The 14,226-nt window shown below is 38.1% G+C and overlaps 1 long non-coding RNA gene across 5 annotated transcripts in view; it reads left to right on the forward strand.

Moving 5' to 3' along the window:
* The window catches only part of LOC140513475 (uncharacterized), a 183,875-nt gene that overhangs the window by 76,624 nt on the left and 93,025 nt on the right, over positions 1 to 14,226 (forward strand). For all 5 annotated transcript variants that reach the window (XR_011970193.1, XR_011970195.1, XR_011970191.1 and 2 more), the window contains one exon: positions 13,388 to 13,502. This is a non-coding gene — a long non-coding RNA (uncharacterized lncRNA). The remainder of the gene's footprint in view (positions 1 to 13,387; positions 13,503 to 14,226) is intronic.

A 14,226-nucleotide genomic window follows, 5' to 3' on the forward strand; every position in this document is an offset into this window, starting at 1 on the left:
CCAGATGTTGTTGTTATTAGAAACATTTAGTATGACCCTTGAATTAAGAGGTTTGTTCAGTGTAGTCAAAAAAGAGCTTAGAAGTATGTACTAGCATGAATAGAAAAGGGTAAATTTTGATACTAGGTACGTTCATGTATAGTCTATGGAGAAAAGAAGTATGTCAATAGAAAATATCTGTTATTTCCAATGTAAGCTCCTTTTAATATTTAAGAACAATAGTTCTCAACATTTTTTTTCTTTTGCTTATGGATAGCATACCATGGAAGAGTCCAGAGACTCACATGTGCATGTAGTTACATACAAAATATGGCCACACGTAGCTAAAATTCACATTTTTTATGTCAGTAGAAGAGATGAATTGGTGTTGGTGGTGTGGTACCTTTTTTGAAGCATATGGGGTAGTATGTGCAAATGTATGGAGACAGGACAAGGTAAGATGAGAATGGAGAACAATTTTTCTACAATAGAGAGTGTGCAAAGGGGAATAATGAAAAGGAAATCAGAGTCAGATTATGGAAGGCTTTGAATGTAATGCCTAATGAGCTTTTATTTACTAGGTGGTGAAGTATTACTGAAGGTTTTTGAGCTGGGAAAACTGATGGGTTCAGACCAGTTAGCTATGACTCAGTTGCACAATACCTCATTTGCTTGAATTAATGATTTTTTTCTGAGAGGCTCCCTAAATATAGTAACTGTTTCTCTTTTCCCAGGAACCCTGAGGGTCTTCCCCTCCTAGTTTGATTTTTTTTTTATTAAAGGGCCACCCCTTGAGTAACTATTTAAAGAAGTCTATTCATTGAGTGGCAGTATCTCACTCAAAGTGAGAATGTGATAAGACCTTAGCATGAAAGGGCCAGGGTCTCACCTTGCATCCTGGGCCATCTCCAGTCATCCTGATGAATATCAGACCACTGGACCCAGATGGCTCAGGAGAAGAAAGTGAGGTTGGGGACCTTGCACAGCCCTCCCTCACTCAAATCAAAGTCACCTGCAAGTCATGTCATCATCTTGATGTCATGGAACTCTTGGAGAATGAAGGACAAACACAACAACATCATTTTTTGGTTTCCAAGTCTTTCACGAATGCTAATAAATGCTTTCTTTATTATTAGAGTTAGCATTAAATAGTTTGACTTGGATAAAAGGTAAGTATTTTATTCATATAACTCAATCCATATCAACACTATTGTTGAAGATGAGTCCTTCCAATAGAAATCGGCAGTCATTTCATCTTTACAATGTACCTCCTCTAGGATTTTTGCAGGTCTCCCAACTTGCTCCAAACAAAATTCATTTTTGAATATGTGCTTTTATTGTAACAGGACAAATTCCAATTTTGAGGCGATGATTGGGGGTGGGACAGTATGACTAAAGCCACTATGTGAGGAATATCCAGAGCTGAAGAGGGACAAAATGCTTCTCTTAACATGTAATTCACATCAAACAAAAGTTGTAGTCAATGTATGCATTACAGGAAATTGTGTGCATGCAATAATATTTTTTTTACAGTGAGTAACATCTTGTCATTTGTCAACACATTTGTCTTTTATATCCCCTTGCAGCTAAATTTGGTTAGAAAAAGCATACATAAAAAGAGATCTAGCTATGTGCGGGTTTTTAATGCTCATCATTGAAAGACCTAAGTGCTTTGACAAGTTTGCTATTTTAATTGGAAATGATACAAAGGGTTGAGGAGTAAGCACAGGAGAAGTTTGTCCCTCCTTCCCTCAAACTCAGGGCTGATCTGAAACTATAAGTTCATCTCTAGGACAGAGAAAATACCTGAAAAACCTGACTGGGAAGTTCTGCTTAAATAGCTGTAAATAGCACAAAATAAATAAGATTTCGGTCCATGGTATCACCATGGAGGGGACAAGGAAGGAAGTTGGAAGTGGAAATATCTTGCCTCTATAACATTCCTCCCTTCATTGGCCACCATATTTTTGCCATGCTTCATGCTTTTTCTCAGGTTCATGAAGTGTGGGGTGCCACTTTTGGGATGCTCTTTCAGTGCATTTCCTCTGTGGATGCACCTTCTCCCATCATTCCTGTAGTAACAAGAGTCAAATCATCCCATCTACGTAGGCATGATTAGACCCACAGACTTGTTCGGCAAGATCACTGCACCCAATTGTTTTTGCCATAGTCAAAAACATTTCCAATTTTGCCTCAGTCAGGATCTATCTCTCTGTTTCTATTTCTTACTGGGCTTCTCAAACTGAAGCTATTTTTTTTTGTCTAAATGATAAATGCTGTCTTTGGAATCGCTGCAAGAAAACTTTTTCAAGTCTACTAAGTTACCAAATATCATATGTTTGTTAATAAAGTATGTTTGAGATGGGAAGACCTGGGGAGGAAAATAATGAAAAACATGAGAGATTTTTTTTTTATTTTCTGGAAGTCAAGTCAATAGGCATTTTTTAAAGCACATATGTGCCAAGCATTGTGTGCTAAGTGCTGGAGATACAAAGACAAGCAAAATGAAAAAGCCCCTGCCCTCAAGTATCTTTCATTCTAATGAGGAAGACTGAAAAACAAGGAGTGTGGAGATGCCCATGTTGAAATATGGTGAATCAAGGATAGCTGGTTTGGGTCCTTCCTTAAAAAGAGGTTCTGAGAACTCATCAATGAGAAAAGAGGTCCTCAGGAACAAAGGAAGAAGGCAAAGAAAGCATGGTGGTGAAAGCTTTCCCTTGAAATTTCAGAAAAAAAATTAAATTGGGGAAGGGAGTATTTTATTCATTTGATTTTCACTCTGAATTTCTCCACTTTTTTCTCTAGCTCTTCCCAATTTTTGCAAGGGTTATGTTCATTATTACTGTACAACTTAGCTGTGTATATATTTCTTTGTTCTTTTAAAATAACCATGTATTTAAAAAATGATAGGTCAGATGAATGAATCTAAATGCAATTTCAATGTCTGTGGAAAAAAGTTGATTTGGATGAACAGAGGAAAAAAACATCCCTGCCGCTCCCTGCCTCTACGCATTCCCTGTACACACTTCCTCCTTAGACAGCTGTGACGAATGCTAGTTTCATGTCTTGTCTCATAAAACATGACTTACAAAGCGATGGAGGCTTGGAATTGGGAAATGCTTCTCCCTTAGAATATCACCAAGAGAAAAATCTTGCCCCTAGAGAAGAGATTCTGGAAATGTAGATTGTCCACAGTTTGTCTGGGTTCAACAGAATCGATTTTAGGACCCCAAACTGGGAAAACCAGACTAGGTGTTAAATTTCTATGCTCATTTTTTGCTGTGAACATCTAATAGCATTCTCCTCAGAATTAAATTCCTTTAATATGAACAGGAATTAGCAATAAAAAAGATTTATCGCAGTCTTAGAGATGAGCAGTAGGCACTTGGAAGTGTTTCCAGAACATCCAAAGATATTTCTAACTATACAGTTTCTGGGATTCTCCAGAAGGTAATGCTGCCAGAAGGGACTCGTGTCAATGCAGGGGCATTTCCCAGTAACACAGCGTTACTTCCAGCAAACTCCGGTCTCTTGAGATGCTTTCTCTTGGAACAATATACATTTGAAAAGGCATCCACGTAGTGTGAGAGGGTCATTGTGCAGTCAAATAGCTGACCTAGTGTGCCTTCTGTTGGCTGGGAAAACCCTCCGTGTTTAGAGGCACAGAACATTTCACAAGCCAGCTCTGCTTCCCTTAGCTTAGAACTTATCTTCGTTTCTCATCAGTTGCCTCCTGGGCTTTGAAGTTTTGTCTTACAGTGTCCCTTCAGTGAGATCTAAGATCCCCCCTAAAAATAACAAAGGATGCTTGTTTGCCAACAAGGTATTCGGATTTCTGGAAATTCACTGAGGGTAGAGACATGCAAATGTCAGTCCTGAAGGTGCTGTGGGGTAAATTCCCAGACTACAGTTTGATTGAGTTTCGAGACAATAAACAACTTGGCAATCAGACAAACCCTCCACCCTCCGGCCCCCATGATCATTATTCAGGTGTTCAGATGGGTTCGCTGAGACACACATTTTCAAAGACTTGTTTATGAAGTTCATCTGTGTCAACAGAGTTTTACATAAAAATGTCAGTAACTGGTTGTTAGTTTTTCTGTATCTCTGTCAAACAAATATCACCCATGAGGTTCTCATAGCATTACTGAAATTAAAAAAAAAAAACAAACCCTAAACATAGTTTGTAGAATTTTCAAGCTGGAATGGACCTTAATGATAATCTACATCACAGATGGGGAACCTGTGGATTTGAGGGCACATGTGGCCATCTAGGTCCTTGGGTGCAGCCTTTTGACTGAGTCCAAGTTTTACAGAACAAATCCTTTTATCAAGGGGATTTGCTCTGTGAAGTTTGGATTCAGTCAAAGGGCTACCCTTGAGGACCTAGAGGGCAACATGTGGACTTGAGATCGCACCCTGATTTAGTCCAACTTCCTTATTTTATATACAGGGAGATTAAGCCTCAGAGAAGTGAAGTGATCTGTTATTGTTCAGTTATTTCTGAATGTCATGTGTCTGACATCTGACAGTCGTGTGTCTGACTCTTAATGACCCAATTTGAGGTTTTCTTGGCAAAGATACTGGGGTGATTTGGCATTTCTTTCTCCAACGCCTTTTGGAGATGAGGAAACTGAAGATAAACAGTGACTTGCCCAGAGTCACACAGCTAGGATGGATCTGAGGCCAGATTTGAACTCAGAAAGATTAGTCTTCTTGGTTCCCAGCCAACTGCAATATCCACTGTATTACCTAGGAGTCCAGAGTAATTTATAAAATCACATATTTATGGTTTGTGATGGCTTTTAGAGGCGACTGATGCTAAACCCCCTAATTTTATATAAGAAGAAAGTAAGAAGCTCTGATTTGCCCCTGGTCATGCAGGTAGTAGATGACTGAGGGCAGGCTTTGGACTCAGGTCCTCCTCACTCCAAGTCCTGTGCTTTATCCCCTGCATCACCTACCTGCTTCAATTTGCTCTGGGTCACATAGCTATTTGGTGGTGGAACCAAAACTCAAAAGCCAGATTTCTGGATCCAATCCAGAAGTTTATGCCTTTGATGGGATTTTTCCTGGTGGTTCTCACAGTGTTTTCCAAGGATTGGTTGTCACAAAAGGGCTCAGAAAATAATAGGCCAATGCCAAACCCCTCCAATGAAAGAGGAAATGGAGAGAGGAGAATTTCACAAGTGACTTTCACTATACCTTAATGCAAATTGAGAGTTGAGCCAGACGGACATGTCTAAGTTATAAATGTACCACTGCAAGGTCTTATAGAAAGCCAGATGTTAGAATAAAAAAGATTATCTTGGCATAAACATGCATATATATATGTATATATAAACATGCATATATATGGGGTATATGAAAAGTCTGGCAAATGACCAGGAAGATTTTGTTTCTTGGGGAATGTGGAGGATCTGGAATGATTTGACAGATTCAGACTAGTGCTATATTAGGAAAGAGTAGATGGCTATTTATGTGGTATGACATGAGGGAAAGTGAAAGGTTATTCTACTTCCAACATCTCACCACTCCAATCTATCCTTCACAAAATCAAAATTACCAAAATAATCTTCCTAAAGCACAGGTTTGACCAAATCATTCTCTTGCTCAAAAACTTTCCATAGCTCCCTAGTATTTTTGCAATAAAACATAAACTACTTAATCTGGCACCTGAGGCTTTCAATACTCTAGCATTGTTCTTTATTTTTTTTCATATTCCTCCCCTTCATTTATTCTACATTTTAGAAAGACTCCTGGATTACCAGCTGTTCCTAGAATTACAGCTGCTATCTCCCACCTCTGTGCATTGGATCATGGAATACATTTCCTTTTCATTTTTCATCACTGAAGTCCTCTTTCTTTAAGAAATAGCTAAGGTCCATCTTCTTCATGGAAGGCTTCTTTGACCTTCCCAGCTGAAAATGTTTTTCTCCTTAATCCTATATTTTTTTCTACTGTACTTCTCTGGGATCTTTTATTTGTACCTATCTAGTCAGAAAGTCAACCAATTTAAAAAAGACAATTCAAAGCTAGAATAGAAATTCTAGAAATCAAAAATAGGAAACACATTGAACACATAAAAATTCACTCAGTTATGTAAGATGTTACAACAAAATCTGTTACGTTTCAGCTGACCTCAAAAAGAACAGAGGGTAGAAATCACAATTTCAGATAAAGAAATAGCAAAAATAGATGACTAAAAGAGGTAAATAGGGAAATTCTGTTATGTTGAAAAGTTTTGAATGTCATATCATCTAAATACTTAAAGGAAAGGCTAAATGAGTTATAGGGAGGAGAAATAGCAGAATTATATAATATGTAGAGATCTCAATGTATCATTTTCAAACCTAGACAAATCTGACAAAAAAAATTAAGCAAAATATAAATTCAAGACCTGAAGAGAACTCTAGAAAAACTAGATACGATACATCTTTGGCAATTAGCTAGTGAAAATAATAAATCTATACATTTTTTTCAGTTCTGCATGGCACGTTTACAAAAACTGGTCACATTGACAAATGAAGAAAATAGAAATACTAAACACATTCTTTACTGGCCATAGTACTATAAAATTATGTTCAATAATGGGCCATTGAAGAAAGGATTAAAATAAATTGGAAATTCAATAGTTTAATATGAAGAAATTGGGAAATCAAAGAATAAGTCATAAAAACAGTAGATAATTTCATCAAAGAAAATGACAATAATAAAACATAACATTTGAAGGAAACAAGTTCTTAAGGGAAAATGTATGTGTCTAAATATTTTTACTAAAAAAAGTGAGAAAAAATAAGTAGATTGATTAGAAACACAACTAAAAAACAATAAACATAGAAAATCCTTTGATACTATTACACTGTACCTTACATTATACTTATCTGTATCTATGTCATTTTCCTCGTAGTACAAATTCCTTGAGAGAAGTGCTGGCATTTTTTTCTTTGTATTTAGTGGCTATCCTAGAGTTATACATAGAGTAAGTGCTCAATAAACGCTTATTGAATTACTTGAATATGAATAAGATGGCATAAAGGGAATAATGTTTTAATCCATTAGGATCTACTGAAATATTACTAAAGCTTAGTTTCTCTGAGTCCTGAGAGAAAAATACCTAGCACAGGTAAATTTTGTTAGTAGAGAAGGGAGAAAGGAAAGTCTGGAGGATGAGACACCTCTTAGGGAGGCCAAAGTGGAGATCCTGGAAAGTTGGGGTAGGCATAAAGATATTGGACTGTGGGGTGTAATGAAGGCAGTGTGATATAACAAATTGAATGATGGACCTATGGTCAGAAAGACAGGTTCCAATCTTGCCTCAGCAACTTATGTGACTGAGCAAATCTCTTTATATTTCTAAGTCTTATTTTCCTTATTTGTAAAATGAAGCTCTTGGACATAATAACCTTCAAGGTTTCTTCTATCTGTAAATCTGCGATCCTGTGGAAAGGGCATAGGTTTTCGATTTGGAGGTCCTAAGTTCAAATGCTGAATCTACCCCTTACTCTTTAGACTTTTGGTGGGGACCACAGCTGTGATTCTATTGATGTGAGGACTCTACTGAGGAAACTCCCTCCATCAAAAAAAGAGCACCGTATCTGCTCTGCAGCAATGTAGTTTTAGGGAGCTGGCCGAGGTCCCGAGAGATTAAATATTTTGTCCAGGGTCACACAGCTAGAAAAATGAAGGAGCTGGACAAAATGACCTCCAAGGTTCATTCTTTCTAGGAATCCTTGGAATCCCCATGAGAGGTGAGAGGAATCACTGAAGAGATGCCTCTGAGTTTGTAGTTTTGCTTAACACAGGTGAGCAGTGGTGGTGAAGAGATAGGTTTTCTATAAAACTTTCCTACGAGAAAGTGTAATTGGTTGTTCTCCAGGGTCTCAAGAACCAAGCTGCTCAAGGCCTCGTTTCTTGTACTTCTACAGCCAGGTTTAGGGCATTATTAGAAAGTCGCTGAATCCTTAGAGACTTCTTTATCTTTATCTGACCACTGACCTAGCTGGAAGGGACTTTCTACCTTTCTCCAAGGTCTACAACAGTTCTTTGCTGAATTGAATTAAATTGAATTCTTCAAAGCTAAGATGCTAGTATGCCTATGAAATTAGCTTCAACTAATGCCGATTTATTCTCATTTTCAGGTTTATTTAAAAAACTCCTCATAAAATCAGATTTGGTTTGTGAATATTTTATTTATTTTCAACCATTACTCTGTGTTATAATATAAGCATCATATGTGTACATTATAGCTTTCAAAAAGCAAACAACCATATTAAATCATATAAATATTGCCACCTGGAAAACTGGGGATAATCATTTCTTTTTTAAAATCTCTTTTAAAGTGAAAGTGATATGATGAGCCAAGACACTAGGAGGTGAGTGATGAACTCCAACTAAGACATAAAAAAGAAGGATCATAGATTTAAAGTTACATAGAAACTAAGAGGGCATCTAATCTAAGTACCTTATTTTACATGTGAGGAAACTGCGGCAGGCATAGGGAGGTTAAGTGAGTTGCCCAAGGGCATATAGATATCACCACACATGGGTACTGAGCCTAGGTCTTCTATGTCTCTAAAGCTACCAAATTTTCTATATCACCTTTTGGAGCTTTGATTCATCTGTACTGGAACATTAGTTTGGCTTGCCCAAGATTTAGCTAATTTATTAATTTAGTAAGTGTTTTATTGAATACCTTACCTACGTGTAAGTCATTTGGTAAAGTCTAGGGCTATAATCCTCGCCCTCAAGGAGGTTATTATCTACTATAGAAACTTGTTTAGATTCTGCCAGAATCAATTAATTTGCCAAACTTCTAATCTCCTAAAATGAGTAACCATCTATCTATTGATCTATTTATATTTTGGCAAAGTAAATGGGAAATATTGCGAGTTTGGTACATCAGTCAATCAATGACACTTCGCTTCTCTCTGAGGACAAATTAGGTTGAGCTGAAAACTGTGAAAGCTGTGAGCACATTTCACTGGGTTTACCATTCTTATGGGAAAGCAAGTGAGAGAAGAAAAAGGGGAAATCTGATTTACCTGGTTGCTTTGATGAGCTTATTCTACAGTTAAACATATTTTCAGAAGGAAAAACCAGCTTCTCATACTTAATTCAGGGGGAAATGTATAATTAGTAATGTTCTAAAATATGAGAAGTCAGTGTAGTAAAGTGAGGGGCATAATGAGCAAAGAAAAGCCAAAAAGGAATAGATAAAGAAACAGGGAATATTACCAGTATTATAAACAGTAATTCTTAAACCATAACCTCAGTAGTTAAGGTCGTTTCTCCTACTTTGTCTATGTAGAAGTTGGATGACTTAGAGAATTCCACCTCCTCCATGAAGCCTTTCCTGACTATCTTTCTAACTGACTATCCTATCTTTTCCCTCTCTCTCTCTCTCTCTCTCTCTCTCTCTCTCTCTCTCTCTCTCTCTTTGTTTCTGTTTCTTTCTTTCTTTTTCTTTTTCCCTTTCCTTCTTTCTTACTTTCCTGCTTTCTTGTTTTCCTTCCTTCCTCCCCCTCCCTCCCTCCCTCCCTTCTTTCCTTCCTTCATTCTTTCTTTCATTTCTTTCTTCCTTTCTCTCTAGATATAAATAATTGGAGTACATATGTAAGTATAGAAGAAGAGCCATAAGGTACCTTAGAAGTTACCTAGTTCAAGCCTTTTATTTTGCAGATGAGGAAAGTGAGGCACAAAGAGTTTAAGGGACTACCCAAGGTCACATAATCCTTATCAATAACTTGGGCAATGCCAGAAATGAGATAATTTTCTCAAATTTGTCAACACTACAAAGCTGGCAGGATAAAAACCTAGGTGATCAAGTAAGAATCTAAAAAAAGCAAGCTCCTGTACCAAATCTATGAAGATGAAATTTGATTGGAAAAGAAGGAAAGTCTTAGGCTTGGGTTAAACAAAACAAAACTTAAGAACCTCAAATGGGGAAGGTATGACTAGAATGGCCATTCCTCTGAAAAAAGATCTGGGGGCTATAGTGGGATGCAAATATAATATGAGTCATTAGTGAATTCAGGTCTTTTGAGTGAAATTCAGCACAATTTCCACTGCACCAAGATAGTTTGCATTACATAAGTCACATAATTATTTACTTTCTGGTCTAGTTGACGTTGGTTTCATGTCACTAAATCTTATTTTCCTCTCTAGATTATAAACTCATTCAGATCATGAACCATATCTTATCTATCTTCTTCTTCCCTGTAATACCTAGCACAGTAATTAAGGATTGCAGAACTACTTACTTGTCATGGTGTCTTTCTGCCTCAGTTTCCTTATTTATAAAATTCAGGAGTTGAACTTGGTCATCTCTCAGCTCCCTTCCACATCTAAAATTTGATGACCCTGTAATTCTAACTTTCCCCTCAACAAGTAGGGGAGACCTTGCTAGGACTAGGCAAAGGGCTGGCCCCTGACTACTTTACAGCCTGCAGGTGCTGCTGTGGTATAAGAAGAGTCAGAAGAAATATGTCAAACAATAGGGATAAAAAGACTTCTTCCTTTTAAAAAAATGGGTTCTGTTTATATCCCACGTGAGGTAGCAGGTTTCCCCTACTCCTGCATCTCTCTGTGAAAGGACTTGGGTTGGTTTCCCGAACATGGCCAGAACAGGAGGGCGTGTTTTCTAGCCAGCTGGACCTTCATATCTGAAAGGATGTCCTGTTTACATTTGGCACTAGAGCTTAGTAATTGCACTGCCTGACTGCCCCAGAAATGAGGTGAAACACAAGAGGGGCTGATGGCTCAAAATGGATTTTTCACACAAATTTGAAAAATGACACTTGTATGACCCTGTCATCCTACCACCCGGGATTAGTTTTCTAAAGGTCTATATTTAAAAAGAATACGAACTTAGGAGGGTGAGGCTGTGGCATCCATGGAATGTATTTTTGGGTGGCTTGGAGGATTTTTTTTTCTTCTCTCTCTTTTTCTTTTCTTTCTTTCTCTTTTTTTTCCCCTTGCCCGAACAAAGAGAATAGGGAGTCAGGAGCTTGGCTGACTGCCAAACTCATTTCATGAAATGACCTGTATAGGTAACTGAACACCATACAGTGGAATATTATCATAGCAAAGCATCCAGGAAGGAGAAAATTAATAGAGCGAAGGTATTTTAAGGGTAGAAAAGATTTTGTTTTTCTTTTAAGAGAGAAGTTAACTTTAAGGACAGGTGGTGAGAGAAACAGAATAGGAATACAGGAATTGAAAAAAGTAACTTGTGAATCAGTTTGGCACAATAGTTCTTAAGCACCTGAGTGAGAAGGATCCATTTGCCCCCAGTCTGTCTATCATAAAAGCTCAGTCGTCCTAGTTCATACATTTCTCCATCCATCCATCCATTCATCCATCCACCCATCCATCCCTCCCTCCCTCCCTCCTTCCCTCCCTCCTTCCCTCCCTCCTTCCCTCCCTCCTTCCCTCCCTCCTTCCCTCCCTCCCTCCATCCATCCATCCATGCAATTCAGTTTAACAAACATTTATTTATTTTTATTTATTCATTTTTACAAGACCATATCTCCTTATTTTTCCCACTCCAGAAATGTAGGAGTAACTCATGGGCTTGGTATGATTTATCCACAGGGTAATTTGTTTTCTTTTCTGAGCAGGTTCACTCCTCTTTAGGCAACCAGTTGGCCCCTGATCTCAGGGATTTACCATATTAATGCTGAACTTAGTGCAAACACCCAATCTTCTTTGCTTCTTGCAGCTCAAAACTCCTGAGCTCAGGAGATCCACCAGCCTTAGTCTCCTCAGTAGCAGGGATTACAGGCATGTGTGCCATGCCCAGCTCAACAAGCATTTATTATTCCTTCACCATGTGTAAAACATTGTGCTAAGTCTTGGATATACAAACAAGACGAAAAAAAGAGCAGTCTCTTCCCTTAAGGAGATTATATTGTAATTGGGGGTAGGGTGGGTGGATGGCACAGGGATGAACTCAGGAGGACATCAATCACTAAAGCATTTAGGGTTTACTTTACTATATGCAAGGCATTGAGCCAGGTAGATAAAGAATGAAATAACCTCTACACTTAAGGAGCTTACGTTCGAACTATGGGCCAAAGAAGGAAATGAAAAATGCATCCAAAGTTAAACTATGTAATATCAAGTGTGAGAAAGTGCTGATAACTAAAGTGTGTGTGTGTGTGTGTGTGTGTGTGTGCGCGTGGTGGGGAAGGAATGGTGGGGCAGCTAGGTGGGCCAGTAGATAGAGTATTGGACCTAGAATTAGGAAGACCTGACTTCAAATGCTCCCTCAGACATTTATTAGCTCTGTGTTTCCTGAGCAAGGTGTTTAACCTCTATTTGCCTTAGTTTCCTTACCTGTAAAATTGGGATAATAATGGCACCTGTGGGTTGTGGTGAGGCTTAAATGAGACAATTAAATGAGATAATACTTGTAAAGATCTTGGCAAAGCACCTGGCATATAGTAAACACTATATAAATGTTATTGCTATTTGTCAGGAAACGCTCCATTTAGAAGGTAGCACCTAAACTGTGCTTTGAAGGAATTTAGGAATTCTGCAAGGAGGAGGTCATAAGAGAATACATTTCAGACAGAGAAAATCAATTACATGAAGGCGTAAAAGTAGGGAGATGAAGTGATGTTTAGGGGCAACAATTACCAGACCAGTAAGAGTGGAGGTGAGATCCAGACTGTGGAGGGGTTTCATTTAATTCATTTATTCATTCAGAATCGAACATTTATCGAGGACCTTCTTTGTAGACCACCTTTTCCATGAGAAATTTCCTCATGACTTCAGTACACATTAATATGCCTTTCAATTTCTGTAACACATTGTCTACCACAAGGGTATCATTCACACTGCCCGGGGTATCCCACAAAACCCCCTAGTGGAAGCCGAATCAGATTAAAATATAATTGGGACATGTTTAACAAAATAACTAAAAATATGATAAAACATAGATTATATTAATAAGCGGTTTTTTATGCTCTTGAAGGGATCCTTGTGGATGGATGATTTATTGCATCCTCCTTTCTATTTGAATTTGACCACTAGTCAAGGTCAGTTTTTATTTAGACCAGGTGTAAATCACAAATTTTAGCCCTTAACGACAAATTGTTTTGTATCATTGGTGATTATTTTATTTATTCATGTCTTATTTCCCAAATTAGAGTTTAAGTTTCTTTAGGGCCTAGTCCAAGCTGCTTATTATCCTCTCACCAAGCAAGCAAATTGATCAGCCAGGAGACAGTAGAGTGGCTCACACCAGGTCTCTAATAGGCAGTCTTTGGGATAAGAATGGGTCAAACTTGAGTTCTCCATGCTCTTGCTTTACTTACTGCGCATGTGTATTCATTATATATAACAAATGGCAGAACACTGGCCATACATTATGTGAATTTGATGATGCCAATCCCTGCTCCAGGAAGAAATGATCCCAGAATAAGAGATGGAACAGCCAAGTAAATGAAGACCTGGGTACTGGGAAACCACCATCCATCACGGACTAGGAAGACAACTAGATCTGTTTCAGTCTACAGGTAAGAGACCAATTGGTCTGGCAGTAAGAATATGGTGCTGTATTTGTCCTTAGGCCTTTTTAAATGTTATGTGGAATTTGGGGAGTAAGGTGAAGTATTAAAGAATATTATAGAGATCTGAAAGCCCTTGTTTGTATACTTACATCTTCGAACAAGCTCATTCTGACTCCATACTCCTTAATTAGAGGCACAGTCATTTTCTTTTCTGTAGGGCATTTTTTTTCACCCTCACAATACAAGCATACATTTGGTAACTTCTACCAGCAATTAGCCTCATCTGCTATGTAAATGAGTATAATTGCAATTAAATACTTTAGTAGGCCCAAAGGGAAAACATGTAATCATTGCAAAGTTAAGTAGGAGAACACGGTTAAGGGACGTTTAGGAGTGCTAGCTGAAGTGCCTTTCCCCCCATGGTGTCTGTGGTGTCTATAATGCTTTCTGTGGTGAATTATTTCACTAAGAGCCATAGATCCAAACTCATGCTCCTTTATCCTGCAGAGACCTAAGAAGTGGTGAGAACTAGATATTGTCCTTTTCAGAATATGAGGGTTTAGCATTATTTCTCTGAAAAGTTGGATTCCTTCCCACTGTGGGCACAGGACACAAGCAAGACCAAGTTTGAGCTGCCATTGTATTAGGCATGGGTATATATCCACTGTTTGTGTGTCAGAGTGGCATTGGGAAGGGGTAGAGGGTTGAAGAAGACTTATATTGGCTTGTT

This window comes from Notamacropus eugenii, chromosome 7 (assembly GCF_028372415.1).
Source record: "Notamacropus eugenii isolate mMacEug1 chromosome 7, mMacEug1.pri_v2, whole genome shotgun sequence".
Taxonomy (NCBI): Eukaryota; Metazoa; Chordata; class Mammalia; order Diprotodontia; family Macropodidae; genus Notamacropus; species Notamacropus eugenii.